This window comes from Panicum virgatum, chromosome 9N (assembly GCF_016808335.1).
Source record: "Panicum virgatum strain AP13 chromosome 9N, P.virgatum_v5, whole genome shotgun sequence".
NCBI lineage: Eukaryota > Viridiplantae > Streptophyta > Magnoliopsida > Poales > Poaceae > Panicum > Panicum virgatum.
Genome location: NC_053153.1, coordinates 18,772,784 through 18,789,534, shown reverse-complemented (window position 1 = coordinate 18,789,534; position 16,751 = coordinate 18,772,784).

Sequence of the window (16,751 nt, the reverse complement as noted above, 5' to 3'; positions counted from 1 at the left end):
AGAAGCACTACCTTATCATTTAAGGAAGGAGAAGCAATAGTAGTGTCTTACAAATCTTCATGTATTGTTTTGTAAGACCAAGCCATGCTTTATTTTTTTATCTTCATATATTTTCCACCCATTATATTCTATGCTGCCGTAATTTCTTTTCTAGCAGAAGAACCAATTTATTTAGCTTGCCGGACGTCAATTACCCATAGGCCATAGCATCTTGTTATTTTTTTGGTTGACAAAGGCACAGTTTTCTTAGTTGAATTTCCGCCACCAGTGTTTGATTGTGGAAGGAAATCGGGTGATGTTTTGCTCCTCTTCATTCAATTAATCGGCAGCTGTCCAATAACCACGTGGCAACATATCATTGGTCTAACAATTGTGTCATGCAAACGCAACTTTCACTCCATTGTTATGATGCAAACGCAAATTTCACGCCATTGTCCAATAACCACGTGGCAACATATCATTGGTTAGTCATTCCCGTAGAAAAAAGATACCAAGTCAGACTAACTTTTACCATCAATATTTCCGGGTGCTGATTTTAGGAAGACCGAAATCTAGAAAAATCGAAATGACCGGGCCTTGATTTTATTTGTGTCCAAAATAAGGTCAAGTTTAAGCTTAGGCTGTCTGCACTCGTCATACTCTAAATCCATTCTCTAAAAAGAATATTCTGTTCTGATCATCAATATTCTCTCCTCTACACCCAATTCTTCCGCACCCATTCATACTCTATATTCATCATCTATACCAACTACCAGCTGATGGACCCACATGTCACATTTTCTTTTTCATTTTTACTTTCCTCCCCGGTTATAGATGGCCAACGGGCCAGTCCGGCCCGGCCCGGCACGACCTCGGGCCGGCACGGCACGGTACTGGACGGGCCGCCACGGGCCGGCGGGCCTACGGGGCCGTGCCGCTACGGGCTTCGTGCCTAGCCTTCGGCCCAGGCACGGCACTATGGCCCGTTTTTCATACCGGGCCAGCCTGTTTAGCACGGCCCATTTTTCGGGTCGTGCCAACCCACGGCCCAGTACCCTCAAACGACCTCAAACAACTCACACTTGAGTTTCCAATTCACATTCAGTATACAAACAACTCACAATTGAGTTCACAAACACAAGTACACAGAAGTTCTCAGTTCACAAACATAAACAGAATTACAGAAGTGAGCTCTAAGTGATGAACAGATCAAGAAACAGCTCTAAGTGATGAACAGATCAAGAAACAGAGAAGACAACACAAAGAGATAACCAAAATGAGCTGATGTGCAATACTGCCTCATTAAAAACCTTTCTAGGTAAAACTCACCCTTGTGAGAAACCATAGAAAGGAAAAAAGAGTGTAGCTAGCTCATAAAGTTTTAATTAAGTTAATCATTACAGTCCACAGTGGCATAGTTCAAATGGCCACCCAAATGAGTTCAAATGATCACTCACATCTCACAGCAAAAGCCAAAAGCCAAAAGGTCACTCACATCTCTCAAACTCTCAAGTCTCTCACCTCACAGCTTCTCCACCACCACCAGTGGCTTCTTCTTCATCAAGGTAGAGATTCTGGAATGCCTCCTCAAGCTCTGTGTCCTCAGCTTCATGTTGTTCCCTTCTTGCTCCTAGCTCCCAGTCCTTGATGCAGGTGAGCATCTCCACATTCTCTGGTGACAGGCACCGCCGCCGCTCTTCAAGGATCCTGCCAGTCAAACTGAAACAAGACTCGGAAGAGACAGTAGATACAGGAACTGACATGATATCTCTAGTCATTATAGATAGGATTGGATAGGTTAGCTTGTGGTCACGCCACCAGATAATCAAGTCAAAATCATCATCATAAACAGTGACACAATCACTGTCTAAGTAAGCTATGAGCTCACTAACAGCACCACCAGATGAGGAGGAAGAGGTAGGGGTGTAAGGATCGATGGACCAAGAGGGGGGTGAATTGGGCCTTTTTCAAATTTCTAAAACAAAGTAAAGCAATCTTAACATATGCAACACTAGTAAAGCTCAATTCACCAACCGGCTAACTAAGCAAACTACACAAGCTATCAAAGATACAACAAGATATGAAACTAAGCAAGGTAGAGCTAAGTTATGATCTCTAAGGTCAAGCACATGAATAATTGCATGAAAGTAAGTGCTTGAAAGTAAAGAGTGGGCAAGAGACGACCGGATTTTTTCCCGTGGTGTCGATGTGTTGACACACACCCCTAATCCACGTTGTGACACTCACTAAGAGTCTTGTCACCTCCCAAGTCACCGAGACAATGGTGCTCACTAAGAGTCTCCGTTCACCATCCCGGCGTGGTGGAGCTCAAGCCACGTACAATCTTCTTCGGGCTCCCACAATCGACTTGGCAAGCTCCGAAAGAAACACCTCAATCACCAAGATCGCCTAGGTGCTGCCAATCACCAAGAGTAACAAGCTAGGGCCTTCACTTGAGCAAGAACCGATCATCAAGAACGGATGCACACAAGCTTCTCTCTACTCAAAACCTTAGTTTTACTTCTTGAATGATTGAATGATCAAATGAGTAGAATATGAAGCTCAAGGTGGCTCTCAACAATAGTATGAGTGTATGAATATTGCCTGGTGTCAAGAGACTTCAAAATAACCCATTGGAGGGGTATATATAGGCAGCTCACGCGGATAGAGCCGTTGGAGAAAAGCTGCCAGAAAAGTACGCAACGCCGGTTAATCCGACGGTCCTCCAAAAGTCATCGTTGGTTTAACCGATGAATGTAAACTGCCCATTTAGAAAACTAGCCGTTACAACTCGGGCAATTTAACCGACGTAACATCGGTTTAACCGGTGAGTGTAGTTGTCCACTGATCAACTGAAAAACCAACTCTCTGGATAACTGCACCGATGCTAACTCAAATCCATCGTCGGTTTAACCGGTGAGTATATACTTGAGTTGAAAACCGAGATCGCCTTTTTGAATAATCAAATTGAGGGGCCTCTTTTAACATATGATCCAATGAGCGATAAGATTTCATTAAGCTGCACAAACTCATTAGTCACAGTAATGGTTGTCATTAATCACCAAAACAAACCTTAAGGGCCTAGATTCTTACAATCTCCCCTTTTTTGGTGATTGATGACAACACAAACAATAACTTAAACGAGAGAGCAAGAAAGGTAAACAGGAGAAACTCAAGCAAACTCGAAAGAGAACCAAAGAGCTCAACGGCTCAAACGGAATCCATAGATATGTCTCAAAACACAGCATACGCAAGAGTCAAATGTACATATCCATGAACTAACATCAAACGAGATATAAAACATCAAAGTCCTGCAACTACGAGCTCTCTCTAGCTCTACCCTCCCCCTGACTCCAACTCCTCTGTAACCCCCCCTAACTCTCTCCCCCTTTGGCATCAAAGCACCAAAAAGGCGAGCTACGGGTTCGCGGCACGGCGAGGAAGCGGTCCAGGTCATCGTCGTCGTCGTCGGACGGAGAACCCTCGGTGACGGACGGGAGCTGCAGGTCCGAGCTGACTGGAGGTGTAGCTATCATGGAGGCTCTCGTGCTGGCACTGCCTGGGAGAGGGTCCGTAGAAGTGGTAACCGGGTCAGCAGAAGAGGTGTCAACATCTGAAGTCGTGACTGCTGAGGCTGCCGGTTGCGTCGACTGCGGAAGTATAGACTCCTCTCCTCCTCCTCCCCCTGAAGGTGGCACCTGTGGTACCACAGGGAGGGCGACTGACTGAACCACTGACGGTGAGTCCTGAAAGAGCGTAGTCGCTAGCAGTGGCGAGAAGAGTGGACGACCGGCAGACCCAAGAAGTGCGGACATCAAGAACGTGGTCTCCGGTGTCGTCGAAGAAGCTGGAGCTGCAGTAGGGGCTGGACCTGAAGTGACTGCAAGCTGAGGTGCTCCAACACCCTGAAGTCCTGGCTGCTGCGGGGCGAGTCTGGTGTGAGTGTAAAGCTGTGTGATCATCCCGAACATCGCCATCATGCCCTGCTGCATCTGCTGGAACTGAGCGTCTGTCCTCTGAGAGACTCGGTCAATGAGCCCGACAAAATTCTCCTCGGATGCAGCACGCTCTCGGGCAGCCTCCCTCTGAATTGCTGCAAGCTGAGCCTCATGGGCTCTCCTAGTCTTCTCCTGTGCGATCCGATCCTCTCTCTGCTGAGAGACAAGCTGCTGAAGGAGAGAGGTGAGCTCGGACGGCTGAGTCACCTGGGACTCTGAGACAGTAGCAGCTGCTGGTGATGATGGACGTGGCTCTCTGGACCCTCCTGCCTCGTGGTCGTGACTGGCTGGTGCTGCAGGAAAGTACTCGTCATCCTCGGAGGAGTCTGTCTCAAGCTCAGACCAGTGAATCTCATCATCTCTTCCGGGAAGTTGTGCCTCTGCTGCTAGTAGTGCCTCGTCCTCCTCTGCCACTCGGGCCTGCACCTCAGCTGACAGCCGTGCCATAGCAGCTCTGTCTGCCTGTCTGCCCCTCCTCCGGTCCTGTAGTGCAGTGGGACGGTAGACTGGGAACCTGGGAGCCTCATTCTGACGGTAGACACCACTGATCGGCGAGTCAGCGGGCACGATCATAGAACAGATATAGCTGATCCAATGTGCATAAGGGAACTGCCTCATGACCCCGATCCCGTCAGTGATCACATCCTCAATCTCAGCCAAAATAAAATCCACAATGTCGAAAGGCTCATGAGTGAGGATGTGGAGTAGTAGCAGCTGCTGCAGTCCTGTGAACCCCTCTGTGTAGCCACTCCTCGGTAACAAGGTCCTCCGGAGGGCCATGTGAATTGTGTACGCCTCTAGGGTCAGCAAGCTAGGGACTCTGGCATACGAGGCTAGGAAAGGCTGACAGAAGCACCGAGAGATCGCCTCATGAGAAGGTGCAATCCCACCAATCATCGCCTTACGAGGTGGATCTGCGTCTCCGTATACTCTCTCGTGCAGGGAGACATCGACCAAGTCGACTCCAAGGATCCCTGCAATCGTCGCCCTCGACAAACCAAAGACCTGGCCTCCAAACATGAAGTGCACGGCTCTGCGCTCGGGAGCAATCCAGGTTGTGGCATAGAACACTCTAACCCAGTCCTTAATGTATCTGTTCTGCTCCATCTCAAGTAGCCTGGGCAGACCTCTGAAGTGTGCAAAGTGCTCTCTGACATCTGTTCCCCCTGCGGCTGTCCTCAGTGAAACCCAGCCAAGCACTCTGTGTGGGAAGATCCTGTGGCCTCGCCTCTGGTAGGTCTCGTAGAAACTGGCCTGAAGAAGCGTCCAGAACCTACGGTCAACCCTGCTGTCACGGGGAACAAGTCCTCCTCTGTCACGCTCCACCTGAGCCTCTTGACCTTCGCCGCATTGTCCTTGGTCAAGCTCTGGAGTAGCACACCTGGCTCCAGACACACAACAGTGTCCATACGGAACACTGTGCGCTCGGCCGCTAGGGCCTCGGCTCTACGGGCTGCTATTGTGGACCTGCGAGGCTCCTGTGGCTGGTGACCTCCTCGCATCCTCGGTCCAATGCGACGCTCGGTCGCTGGTGGAGACTCTGCTGTTGGGGACGTATGCCGAGTGCGGCCAGAACATCGTGGAGTCGGTAACCCCTGAGTACTCTACCCCTGAGACTGCTCTGACTGCGCTGCATCTGAATCTGAGCGATCTGACTCTGCAGCTGCCTCAGACGTGGCCCTGTTGGCCCTGCCCCCTCTAGCTCTGCCCCTGCCTCTGCCTCTGGCTGGCTGCTCCCGGATCCCGAACGGTCGAGCACGGCCTGACGCCTGCTCCTCGGCGGCCTTGGCCACCCTCTCGGCCCTCTCGGCCTCCCTCTATGCACGGGTCCACTTGCGGACCGGCTTCTCGACCACAATCTCCTTGCCCTTCCTCTTCTCGCGACCCATCTCGGTTCAGGCAAACTGTCGAACACCTCGCGAGCACTGTGCGAGAGTGTGGGCTGCGGCGTGGAGTGAATGGCGTGCAAGGCGCTGCTGCGTGGGTGGCATGAGGTGTGGCTATGGCGGCTCTGTGCATGGCGGCGGCGCGGAGGCGCACGGCGGCGGCGGTGCACAGGCGGCGGCGCACGCGGGCGGCAGTGGCTGCGCGTGAATGTAGCGGCGCGGGCGGCGTGGATGACGTGCGGTGGAGTGGATGGCGCGCGGTGGTGCGAGGCGCGGTGGCGGCGGCTTGGGCCGGCGGCGCGTGGAGCGAGCGGCGGTGGCTGCGTGGGCGTGCGGTGCAGGCAGCGAACGGGCCAAAAGTGAGGGTGGTGTGCGCGGGCAAGAGACATATAACATGTGGGCCCCACATTTTTTCTTAACGCCGGTTGATCCGATGCTTAGGTTTAGAGCGCCGGTTAAATGCATCGGTTCAGTTGTCCAGAGACTTTGACAGAAACCCATCTGAACGCCGGTTGAACCGACGATATGAATTTTGAACTCGCCGGTTGAACACTGCTATTATCGGTTGATTGTTAGGTCAGAACTGCATTACGTTCACCGGTTGATCCGATGATGTGACAATTACATACGCCGGTTGAACGCCTGGATTTGACTGAGCTGAGATAGAACTTAGTAACGCCGGTTAAACCGATGGTGTAGATCCATTAAGCGTCGGTTTAACCGGTGAACCCGAAAAACCCTCACTCAGCTCACTCTTCTATGCTAAGTCCAATAAACTTATAAAATTCAACTAAACTCAACTTAATGGACTTGCATAGGCGACTTTACCCCTCAGAATATTTAGGATAGCATACTAGCTTAATAGTTTTCTTTTCAAACACAAGAAAAAGCCGCAAAGCGAGACAAAGCGCCAAATAAAATGTATGATCCATGTCATAGGGATATTGAAGATAGAGAGCTTCAAACTCATCATGACATGACTCACTAGGCAATAACGCACCTAACACTTTGCTCTATTCACTTCTCATGAATTGAGATCTTGCATATGAAACAAGTCTCATTTTCATCAAGTGATCTCCTTTGTGACCCTTACGCATGCAATGATGGTGCAAGCTATAACCACATGCGAGAGAAGGGTAAACATGAAGTGCACATCTATATGACAAGAAATGCATAACAAGAATTTAAGTTCTACTTGTCAAGTTTGAACCCACGGGAAGCTTCTTCATGATGAGCCTTTCTACAAGCCTAGAGGAAAACAAGTGGACCACCACCTCTAGCTAAACTCATGCTCATCACTATCTTACCATGGTTAGACAAGTGTCCTATATGTATGCATTTTTCTATATGACATGGCAACTTACATGACGTTTGCCGCATCTAATACATTAAGCTCATTCCTTAGCCTAACAAATGTACTCTCGTCTAATGGTTTTGTGAATATATCCACCAATTGCTCCTCGGATCTCACACCTTGAAGAGATATGTCTCCTTTAGCTTCGTGATCACGCAAGAAGTGATGGCGAATATCAATGTGCTTTGTGCGAGAGTGTTGAACCGGATTTTTGGCAATTTTTACGCACTTTCATTGTCACAAAGGAGTGGTATCCTATCTAGTTTCACACCAAAGTCCAAAAGGGTTTGCTTCATATATAGGATTTGGGCACAACATGCACCGGCCGCTATATATTCCGCTTCCGCGGTGGACAAAGCCACGGAATTTTGCTTCTTACTCGACCAAGAAACTAGAGAACGCCCAAGCAAGTGGTAACCCCCGGAGATACTCTTGCGATCCACACGCCTTTGGGGTACCACAAGCCTATTCTTGGGGTGTGCTTGAGATACCGAAGGATCCTATTCACAGCCGAGAGGTGTGATTCCTTTGGGTTTGCTTGAAAGCGGGCACACAAGCACACACTAAACATTATATCGGGCCTAGATGCGGTAAGGTAAAGCAAAGACCCTATCATTGAACGATAGAGGGATTGATCAATTGGTTTACCGTCCACATCCAAGTCGAGATGCCCATTAGTTGCCATGGGTGTCTTGATTGGCTTGCACTCATCCATCTTGAACTTCTTCAAGATATCTTTAGTATACTTTTCTTGATGGATGAATGTCCCTTCCTTCATTTGTTTGACTTGAAAACCAAGGAAGAAGGTCAATTCGCCAATCATGGACATCTCGAATTCCCTAGACATCATGGTAGCAAACTCATGGCTTAGTAAATCATTAGTTGAGCCAAAGATAATATCGTCAACATAGATTTGACAAATGAAAAGATCCTCGTTGACGTCTTTTGTGAACAATGTGGTGTCCACCCTCCCGATCTTGAAGCCTTGCATGATTAGGAAGTCACGAAGCCTCTCATACCAAGCCCTTGGAGCTTGTTTGAGCCCATAGAGTGCCTTGTGCAACCTATAAACATGGTTAGGATTCCTCGGATCTTCAAACCCGGAAGGTTGCTCAACATAAACAAGTTCGATAATAACGCCATTTAAGAATGCACTTTTCACATCCATTTGATATAATTTTATATTATGATGAGAAGAGTAAGCAAGAAGGATGCGGATAGCTTCAAGTCTTGCAACCAGAGCAAAGTTTCACCAAAATCCAAACCTTCGACTTGAGAAAACCATTTTGCCACAAGTCTTGCTTTATTGCGTACCACCACCCCATGTTCATCTTGCTTGTTTCGGAAGACCCACTTAGTGCCGATGATGTTCTTGTTTTTCGGAGGAGCTTCGAGGACCCAAACTTCATTGCGGGTGAAGTTGTTCAATTCTTCTTGCATGGCCATCACCCAATCTGAGTCCTCAAGCACTTCCTCTATGCTAGTGGGTTCAATACAAGAAACAAACGAGTAATGTTTGCAAAATGAAGCATGCTTAGAACGAGTTCTTACTCCCTTTGAAGGACTACCAATAATTTGATCAATTGGATGATCCTTGGAGATACGACCATGCTTCACTAGCGGTACATGCGTGGATGTTTGTTGAGGTGGATCATGGATGACTTGTGCTTGTGGTGGAACATTTTGCTCTTCTTATTCTTGCACTTGGGGTGTTGGTGTTGGAACACTTTCTTGAGATTGTGGATCGTCTTTTTCTTTATCTTCATCCACTTGGGGTGCCATGGAGGTGCTTGGTGTAGACGAGGAAGGTCCTCCCCCTTGATCATTGCTTTCATGCACCTCTTCCGGCTTGATATCCCCAATGGACATATTCTTCAAAACTTTTTCAATCTCCTCATCACCTACATTGTCATAGCCAATAACCTCCTCTTGGGAGCCATTAGATTCATCAAACTCCACATCACATGTTTCTTCAACTAACCCGGAGGTTTGATTGAATACTCTATATGCTTTGGAGTTTGATGCATAACCAAGAAGGAATCCTTCATCACATCTATTCTCAAACTTACCGAGCATTTTCTTCTTATAAATGAAGCATTTGCAACCAAAAACTCGAAAGTAGGATATGTTTGGTTTCTTCTCGGTGATGAGTTCATATGGCGTTTTCTTGAGGAGTCGGTGGGGATACACTCGGTTGGATGCATGGCAAGCCGTATTGATTGCTTCCGCCCAAAACTTCTCGGACGTGCCATAATCATCCAACATTGCTCTTGCTAGAGTGATTAGTGTTTTGTTCTTTCTTTCCACCACTCCATTTTGTTGAGGTGTGTAGGTGGCAGAGAACTCATGCTTGATGCTCTCTTCATCGCACCATTCTTCAATCTTCATATTCTTGAACTCGGTGCCGTTGTCACTCCGGATCTTCATAATTTGGGAGTTGTACTCCCTTTGAGCTCTTCTTGCAAATGTCTTGAAAACTTTCGGAGTTTCACTCTTATCGCCTAGAAACATGACCCAAGTATAACATGAAAAATCATCAACGATTCTAGGCAATAGAGGTTACCACCAATGCTCTTATATGTAGTTGGACCAAAAAGATCCATGTAAAGTAGCTCGAGCGGGTTGGAGGTAGACAACATCGTCTTGATAGGATGATGTGTTGCAACTTGCTTTCCGGCTTGACATGCTCTACATAGTTTGTTCTTGTCAAATGTGACATCCTTCAAGCCAGTGATCATCCATCTCTTGTGGGCTTTCTTGAGGTTGCTCATACCAATATGAGCAATTCTTCTATGCCAAAGCCACCCAAGAGACGACTTGGTGAAGAGGTATGTCATGGAGCTTGTTTGCTTTGAAAAGAAATCCACCAAGTAAATGTTGCCATGCCTAAACCCCGTGAATACCAATGACTTGTCTTCTTCAAAGGTTACTACAACACCATTCTTGTCAAAGGTACACGTTAGTCCAAGATCACATAATTGAGCAATTGAAATAAGATTAAAACTAAGTGATTCTACAATCAAGACATTAGAAATGGATAAATCTTTAGAAATTGTTATTCTACCCAAACCTAAAACATTCCCCCTTGAGTTATCACCATAGGTGACATGTTCATGATCGCCGGGGTCTTCAAGAGAGGTGAATATGCTATCATTGCCGGTCATGTGTTGAGAGCAACCGCTATCAACTACCCAATGTTTTCCACCGGCTTTGTAGTTCACCTGCACAAATGAGAATCATTTTTGAGTTTTTCGAACCCAAGCGAGCTTTGGGCCTTGCACATGTGTGACAAGAGTTTTGGGGACCCAAAGTTGCTTGGGGAGGTTCTTCTTTGCTTCCTTTGTAATTTTACCAATGAATTTGGCCTTCACCTTGCCCTTTACCTTACTCAAAAGAAAATGGTTATTTTGATGCATATATGAGTAATTTTTTGGTAAAGTAGGGAAAGGACGTGATGGCAAGCAACACTCCCTAGTGTGGTGCCCGGTGACTTGGCAATGTTGACAATATGATCCAACTACTTTTATGAAGCTAGTCTTGATCTCCGAAGAAGGAGTAGTGCCTTGATTTTGCTTCGGAAATGAACCAAGACCTCTCTTGCCATAGTCACGAGCATTGTTGAAGAGAATTTCCTTGTGGATGTATTCACCTCGTGAGAGCTTCTCCACACTACTCTTGAGGCTTGCCACTTGATCCATCAATTTCTTTTCCCTAGAAGGTGCAACCTCGGGCACAAGATTAGTAGCATGTGCATCATTGAGTAGGTCATCACATGAAGTAGAAGCATTGACCTTTTCAATATTTTCATTGATAGAATTCTCAAGACTCGGGTCAATTGCTTCATAGGCAAACTCAAGCTCTTGATATTTGTGAGCTAATTGCCTATGCTCTTGCTTGAGCTTTTTGTGACTCTCTTCAACTTGCTTAGCAAGTGCAAGTGACTCATGGTGCTTTTTGAGCAAGTCATTGTACTTGCCAAGCAAATCGGAGTGAGCTAACTCTAGCTTGGCATGAGTGCTCTTAAGAAGCTTGACCTTGCCCTTTTCCCTCTTGATGACGGATGTATACTCATTGATGAGGTTAGCAAATTCATTAGGATCAAGCTCATCATCACTATCACTATCACTATCCTCCTCACATACCTTTGTGTTACCTTTTGCCATGAGGCACATGGGAGGTGGAGGTAGCGATGGTTCTTCATTGGTGAGAGCAATGGTGATGATGTCTTCTTCATCACTTGATTCTTCACTTGATGAGACATCAGTCACCCATTCTTGTTTTTTCCACCAAGAAGCTTCTCTTGGTGTTGCCTTTCTTCTTTTGGAAGAGCTTGGTCTTCTTGTCATGGCTCTTTTACTTCCCAAGTTTCTTATTTTTGTTCTTGTTTTCTTCATCATCATCATCGCTTGAATCATGGCAATGCTTGCTCTTGTTATCCTTCTTTCTCTCGTCCGGCTTGGGGCAATCGGGAGAGATGTGACCTTTTTCTCCATAATTGTAGCATGTTTTGTTCTTGACATCTTCCCTTGGCCGGAACATTCTTCTTTTAGGGTCAAAGTTGTAACCCTTTTTGTTGCTCTTGTCACTCAAGCGTGTGAACTTTCTCATCATTAGAGCAAGTTCTCCATCATCTTTATCATCGGATGAGCTTTCATGATGATCATCTTCTTCATTGCTTGAGCTTGATTCTTACTTGATCATCTTGAGTTTGCGATGCTTGTTGGCCTTGGTTTTGAGAGCGATTGATTTGCTTGTAGTTGGCTCTTCGGACATACCAAGAATACCCATTTCATGACCGCGAATTTCGCCCACAAGCTCTCCCACTTTCATCGTACCAAGATTCTCCTTTTGAAGCATAGCATTGATGATGTTGTACTTGGGCTTCGGAAGGAGCATGAGTATCTTGCGGTTGATGGAGCCACTGTCAATTTTAGATACTTCAAGAGCATTAATGTCCTTGACAATGACATTCAAGCGAGAATACATATCATTGTAATTTTCATGAGCTAGCATTTTAAAAGAATCATACTTAGCTCTAAACAAGTGATATTTTTGCTCACGAACTTTGGTGGATCCCTCATGAATTTTAATGAGCTCCTTCCAAATATCACTTGCCAAGTCCATGCCATTAACTCTAGCAAAGACTTCCTAACTAATGGCTTCGAAAATTGCATTTCTAGCCCTAGCATTCCACTTTAGTTGTTCGGGGGGTGGGATTTCCGGTGAACACGGTCTTAGTCAATAACCACACTTCGGGGGCAATCGCATCAAGATATGCGGCCATGCGAACTTTCCAATAAGCAAAGTTATTGCTCTCGAAGTGAGGACGCGATCCACCCATCTTGGCCATAGCTCTAGGCGGTGAAGTCTAATGATCCAAATGAGCAACGAGGCTCTGATACCAATTGTAAGGATCGATGGACCAAGAGGGGGTGAATTGGGCCTTTTTCAAATTTCTAAACCAAAGTAAAGCAACCTTAACCTATGCAACACTAGTAAAGCTCAATTCACCAACCGGCTAACTAAGCAAACTACACAAGCTATCAAAGATACAACAAGATATGAAACTAAGCAAGGTAGAGCTAAGTTATGATCTCTAAGGTCAAGCACATGAATAATTGCATGAAAGTAAGTGCTTGAAAGTAAAGAGTGGGCAAGAGACGACCAGATTTTTTCCCGTGGTGTCGATGTGTTGGCACACACCTCTAATCCACGTTGTGACACTCACTAAGAGTCTTGTCACCTCCCAAGTCACCGAGATAATGGTGCTCACTAAGAGTCTCCGTTCACCATCCCGGCGTGGTGGAGCTCAAGCCACGTACAATCTTCTTCGGGCTCCCACAATCGACTTGGCAAGCTCCGAAAGAAACACCTCAATCACCTAGATCGCCTAGGTGCTGCCAATCACCAAGAGTAACAAGCTAGGGCCTTCACTTGAGCAAAAACCAATCACCAAGAACGGATGCACACAAGCTTCTCTCTACTCAAGTTCTTAGTCTTGCTTCTTGAATGATTGAATGATCAAATGAGTGGAATATGAAGCTCAAGATGGCTCTCAACAATAGTATGAGTGTATGAATGTTGCCTGGTGTCAAGAGACTTCAAAATGACCCATTGGAGGGGGTATATATAGGCAGCTCACGCGGATAGAGCCGTTGGAGAAAAGCTGCCAGAAAAGTACGCAACGCCGGTTAATCCGACGGTCCTCCAAAAGTCATCGTCGGTTTAACTGATGAATGTAAACTGCCCATTTAGAAAACTAGCCGTTACAACTCGGGCAATTTAACCGACGTAACATCGGTTTAACCGGTGAGTGTAGTTGTCCACTGATCAACTGAAAAACCAACTCTCTGGATAACTGCACCGATGCTAACTCAAATCCATCGTCGGTTTAACCGGTGAGTATAACCTTAGAAATCCCTGGGAAAACCAACGTTCTGGACAACTGCACCGACGTTAATTTCAAACATCGTCGGTTTAACCGGTGAGTATAAACTTAGAAATCCCTGGAAAAACCAACGTTCTAGACAACTGCACCGACGTTAATTTTCAAATATCGTCGGTTGATCCGGTGTATGTACTTGTCCAGACTCTAATAACTGTGTTTAACCGACGTATACAAAATTCGAGTCGTCGGTTAAACCGGTGTATAGACTTTTTCTGGTTTTGCCTTTTCTGATTTGAGTCTTGAATGAAATCCAAATATTCTTGAGATATAAGTTGAAAACCACTTATTTGAACTTCTAAGAACCTGAGTGACCATAGTGTGCATCCATTTTTGATTGACCATGTCCATGCTCAAGTTACTTGGCCTTAACCCCTCTTAATAGTGCGACCTCTACAAAACTATAAAACCTATACTAACCTAAGTGTCCTTCTCAACATTGCGACACTTAGGACTAGAAAGATCCTTAGTCTTATTATATACTTGAGTTGAAAACCGAGATCGCCTTTTTGAATAATCAAATTGAGAGGCCTCTTTTAACATATGATCCAATGAGCGATAAGATTTCATTAAGCTGCACAAACTCATTAGTCACAGTAATGGTTGTCATTAATCACCAAAACAAACCTTAAGGGCCTAGATGCTTACAAGGGGGGAGACCAACAACACCTGAACCAGCTTGGTCTCCAAAGATCTTTGCCCAAGCTTGCTTCTACTTACCTGAATGTGCTGATGGCTGTGGAACCCTTTGAGACCTTGCTGCACCAAACTTAGTTTCATATTTGGTAAACAGTTTATACAATTCAGATTTGACTTCAACATAGTATAAACTGTAAGAGGCTCCAGTACAATCAGAAAGCAATTGCAGCACATTATAGAATCCTTTCATCTTAGCTCTAGGATCAAGAATGAAAGCATATGAATAAAGCATTGGTATGTCCTCCCAATATTTATGATATCCTTGCATAAAATCAAGTGTTTAAGCATAAGATAAGTGGAATTCCATCTAACATCCATGTCCAAGCCAAATTTTCTAGATCTAACACCCTTAGCATTACAATATTCTTTAAACATTGCAATTCTTTGATTAGATGAGTTCAAGAAATTAATTGTAGTTCTAAAATCCTCAGTAACAGGTTTCAACCTCTTCAGTCCAGATTTTACAATCAGATTAATGATATGACAGGCACAGCGTTGATGCATAAGACAATACTTACGCTTATGAGGATCAGAAGGTGTAGGTGCAGGATCAGAACCCAAATAACCAAAGAACATAGGTGTCAAAGTCTCCATAGCCTTAGCATTAGAAGAAGCATTGTCTAGGGTGACAGCAAAGATCTTATCAATCAAACCAAACTCCTCAACCACGCTACCAACACTATCAGCAATGTTTTCACCAGAATGTTTAACCTCGATCAGTCTAAAACCAATGACCATTTTCTGCAACTCCCAATCAGCATTGACATAATGTGCAACCACACTAATATAGTCCTCCTTAGCATTACCAGACCAAATGTCTGAAGTTAAAGAAATAGGCAACACAGGTTTCATAAGCACATCACGCCGATTAGCAAACAATTTACCAAGATCTCTAGTGGTACTCTGTTTAGAAACCTTAGCAAATCGAGGGTTATGAGCACGAGTAATGTAATCCTCCCAGGCCTGTGTCTCACCTATGCCTAATGGAAGGTCCAATCTAGCAATCAACCGGCACAACTCAGTACGAGCTACAGCAGGATTATAGACCCAGTTATGAAAACCATCACGATTCAGAGCGCCTAGACTGCACCCTTTGAGCATGATCATGTTTTTTTCCTACAAGAAGACTGGTGCCTAATCAAATGGCCAGTACCAGCAGAAGATCTAGCAGACAAGCGCTTACCACACATGTTACAGACAACAGCAACTCTAACATCATTTTCCTTAACCTCCTTAAAATCAGCCCAGACACTAGATTTGTGCTTACCAAAAGTAGTGGTACCTTGGGTGTCCATGGAGCAACACCCGGCCAGCTCGGCCGCAGCTCCTCCACCATCGCCGCCGTCGACATTGATGACATTGTTGTTCGGAACGCCGTCGTCACCGACATCGATGCTGAATAGCGCCGCAGCATCCTCACGGATGTCGTCATCATCCTCGATTTTCAGGTCCTCCTCCTCAGCTTGGGAGTCAAAGCCATGGAGGTGGGACACATCCGCCCCGGCCATGGCGACCCGAAGCTCGGATGGGCCGGACGGCCGACCCTGCCCTCCAGCACTGTTCCTCAATGGTGCACGCTGGTGGCGCATGGCCATGTCTACGCCAGAGGACGAAGACTCGGCATCAGACACCGACCTGCAGAGCAAACAGAAGAAAACTTAGAGATCTAGGTTAGGATGAGCAGATCTAGGCTTAGGTTGAGCAGATCTACGGTTAGGGTTAGCAGATCTAGGGTTAGGGTTTAGGGCGTACCTGCGCTACCACCGGAGCCCGGTGCCGGAGAGGACGAGGGAAACCCAGAGGATACGAGACAAGCACCGATTAGAAATAAGAATCGACAGCGAGCGGCGGCGGAGGACAGTACAATAACTCACATAGTTCGGCGAGAAAGAGAGGATAGAGGAGAAGAAGGGAGAGAAGGGAGGAGCCGAGGAGAAAGGGGTTAGCTAGCTCAAGGCGCGGTGGAGGAGCGGCGGCGAGGTCACGGTCACCGGAGCCGGGGACGGTCGGAGTAGAGCGGCGGCCGAGAGCGAGAGGGAGGCGGAGACACGGAGAGCGAGTGGAAGTGGAGTGGTCGGTTAGGGTTAGGGTTTGGGGGGCTAGTTTTATATGGCGCGGGGGCGGGGGCGGTCGTGGGCTGAGCCGGCAGGCAGCAGGCCGGCAGCTGACCGTTGGGGGGGCGGGGTTTAACGGGCCGCCATCGGGCCGACCGTTAGGACGGGCCGTGCCCAGGCCGTGCCACGGGCCTGGTGAGCGGCCCAGGCCCGTCCTGCTACTCCAGGCCGTGCTTACCCGGGCCCGTAGGACAACGGGCCACGCCAGGCTTGGGCCGGACCAAAAAAACGGGCCTCGTGCCGGGCTAGCGGGCTCGGGCTGCATGGCCATCTATA